This window comes from Mus caroli, chromosome 10, assembly GCF_900094665.2.
Source record: "Mus caroli chromosome 10, CAROLI_EIJ_v1.1, whole genome shotgun sequence".
NCBI classification, from domain to species: domain Eukaryota; kingdom Metazoa; phylum Chordata; class Mammalia; order Rodentia; family Muridae; genus Mus; species Mus caroli.
In genome coordinates, this window is record NC_034579.1 from 13,689,561 (window position 1) to 13,693,311 (window position 3,751).

The window sequence follows — 3,751 nt, forward strand, 5'->3', positions numbered from 1 at the left end:
TAATGCCACCCAGGATCAGTAACTGCGGAAACCCCGTTCTTCAAAGATAAGGGAACAAACACTTTCTGGGGATATTTGTAAAGTGAATGGACCCATTTTGTTGCTAAGCAAATGAATATATATCATAGCAATTGCCTCTGCTTAACTGTGAGCCCATATTTCAAGAGATTAAGATGGTTTCTAATCTGTTACTGACCCTATATTCATTTCCTGAGACGGTTTTTCTGAATTATTGTCCTTGTGCCAGGTTTCGGGACTCACGTAGTCCATGCTATGAATTCATGGAGTAGGACAGAAAACTAAGTCACAGCCTCTGGACTAAGTAAGGCCTTCTGCTGGCAGTCTGGGCTGTGGAGTGGGTAGCACACAGGAAAACTGTGCCATAAGGAGAGTGTGTGAGTTTCCACGTTGTCCCTTTATCTAATCACCTAAGAGCTCAGACAGCAGACTTCATGGAGTCTCCTGAACTCTGCACCCTTCCTTTCAAGTCTCTGTTTGTTTACTTCCTTTGCATGCTCTACCTTACAAGCAGCAAAACCCAAGAAGAAAAGACAGTTCATAGGCATCCTAATACTTTGGATATTAACAAGTCGTAGAAAGCTGTGATCCCACCATAACACCCAGTAATTGGGGAAAAGTGAATACCTGAGATTAAGGGAATGTTGTGTCACGTGTCTGTAGGGTCTGCGTGTGTCTGCTACGTGTCGTCTTCAATTGTGGGGGGAATGGGATGAGCAATGCCAACCTCTGGCCATGGATCCCATTCTTACATTTCATTCTCTTCCTCCTCATGATGTATTCTGAAGAAGCCACAAAGCCGCCACTACCACTAATAATAATAATAATAATAATAATAATAATAATAATAATAATAATAGTTGACATCAGAAGCAAGCTTCCTAATCCAGTGATGTCGTCACCCATAGGTGACAGGGATCTGTGCATCTGTTGCCATGGCAATTGCCATACATTCCCAGCATCTACCTGGCCCACCTTTACCTGTACGTAATTAAGGCACAGGCCAAATAAAAGACAGCTCTGTCCTGAACGTGGCTCTCTTTCCCTCTTTGTTGCCCTTTTTACCCTTTTCTGCCACAATAAACCTCTCCTGTGGAACTGTACTGGTCTGGTGTGTACTGGTCTGGTGTGATCTATCCGGACAAGCTGCAATTCTAACACAACAACAACAACAATAATAAATTATTACAGGGAGTAATGCCTCAAAGACAATTTTAACTGACAGCAGAATCTGGAATCCCGAGATGATTGTAAAGGAAAGAAAGGCTGAAAAAAATTGAAAATATAATAGCTTCTAAAATGTTCTTCCTAAACTAGTCAGCATGGATTATTTCTTATGGAGAAAATGGGGAGGGTCCACAGAGTGGCAAGCCAAAAAAGATTGGTGAAAATATTTGATAAAAGTAAAAGTATGTTAATATCTTCAACAGATAAAAAATTTGAATTTTCAGCTTCATGGTTCTTGTACTCAGACAGGTACTTCATATTGGAATAGGATGATGGAACCCTCAGGATAAGATAGAAACCTGGTCCCTGATGCTGTGGGGACAATGACCAAGGAGTAACAATATATATTAAGTACATATTCTAGGAGGGGCTCTGGGAGGGGAGCACAAGACATTCCAGTCACACCTTGTACCGTGATGCTTCCTTCCGTCAACAATGGAACAAGCATAAGACAGTGGTCCCCAGAGATTGTATGATGAAGTAAAACTTACCTCTTAGTTTACTTAAGTGCTCTCTACGAAGTTTGCACAATGATGAAATCTCTTAATGATGCATTTCTCAAAACATGTCCCCATGGTTAAATGACCCGTGACTACATACATGGCAGGGTCAAGCAAATGATGAGAACCTGGCCTGATCTGCTGCTGGGAAATTGATGCATAACTTCACAGAATGACAAAGCATAAGAAGTGTCAGTGAATTGTGCTAATTCCAGAGTCGTGATTGTACTAACTCAGAATTTCAGAGCACATCAACGGTAACAGGGATGGAGGGAGGCCAAACCATTGAAACATTCTCCCTGTGCTACAAGCCACTAGAAACCAAAGTTGGTCTTCAGCTCAGCTGGCCCATCTAGCCTGAGCCCCACAAGCTTTCAGACCAGTCAGACGAGAGATGGATGAAAAACACTTGATTGATTTATAGAGGGGCTTTTGTTTTTGCAGCGGCTGTAACTCCCAAGGTCCGGTCCAGGATAGGCCAGGAAGTTGGAATTTTCCTGCTAAATACTCTGATCTTCTCTTGTAAATGTTTATGGCCCTTTCTCTCACTCACAGATGATAACATTATTTCAAGTTCTGTGGGTCCTTCCCCAGGGCTATCATCACACACTGGTTCTAGAAGCTCCATCAATTAACCTACAAGTTCCTTCCCTCCTCACTAGAAACAGAGGGTGTAAAGAAGAGTGTTTAAAATATAGAGAGAGGTTACACCTGCAAGCATTTCAGATACTATGATCTAAACTCAAAAGAAACTTATATACTAATGTACATATTCTTATATAATTATTTCCCAAGTCATGTAAGAATTCTGCCAAACTAGTATTCAGAATTTAAAAAGAAATAAGAACAGAAATGACAAAAAAAAAGAATTCACAGATCACCTGTTTGTTTGATATAGGTAGGGGGAACACCTGCATTTTGAAAAGGAATTTTGTAATGTAAAACTTCCCAGTGAATTAGCTTTCCTATCCTTTTTCTAGCTCACCCATTAATTAAAATTATTCATAATAATAATTACAAGGTCTACAGCATTTATAGTGAATATCACCCAAACTACTATATATTTTATTAACCTTTGTGTCACCTTCACAGTCCTGATTTTTTTAGGGGTTCTCTTTGCCACTTCAAGAAATTTTTAATTTAAGCCAGATTAAGTGGCATCCACCTTTAATCCCTGCAGAGGCAGGTGGATCTCTGTGAGTCTGAGGCCAGCCTGGTCAAGAGTGAGTTCCAAGAGAGCCAGAAATAAATAGTGAAACACTATGCAGGATGCGGTGGGGGTGAAAAAAAGAAGCAATCTTTGGGTGATTTGGGTAATTTGGGACAGATAGGTTGGCTCAGTGGGTAATGGGTAGGCATGCATAAGTGTGTGGGTACATGTGGAGACCAGAGGGTAACCTCATTTGTGGCATCCACTTCTTTAGAGACATAGTCTCTGATTGGTCTGTAACTTCTCAGGCCACATGGGTTGGTCAGTGTGTCCTGAGGAGCCTCCCCCTGTCACCTCCCCAGTACTGGGATCACAAGTGCATGGGCATCACCATGCCCAGATTTGTGACATGAGCCCTGGGCATGGAACTCACATGCGCACTTTACTGATGTTACTCAGTTTACCCCTTAATTCCAGGTTTTAGAGTGGACTAAATAAAAGAATTGCATTGCATAATACGCTGAGCTCAACAGAGGAAGTGTTTGAGGCAGCAGTTGCTACTGAGTTCCCCCCCCCGCCCCCCCGCAAAGCTTGCTGTGGGAATGCTGCTCATTTCAGACGTTACTGGTTTCCCAATTCCATTTCTAGTTAGCATGTAAAACGTGTCCTGATAATGTAGTTACACAAGAGCGGTGAATGTAAGGATGTCACTGTCATTTTCTATTTTCATCTACATAAACCTAATACAAATCAGGTACTAAATCTTCAAGGCTCTGGAGGAGTTCTTTCTTTTGGGTTTTCTATATTATTATTAAGAATCAGTGGCTTCAACTTAACATTTTTTTGGTAACATCTC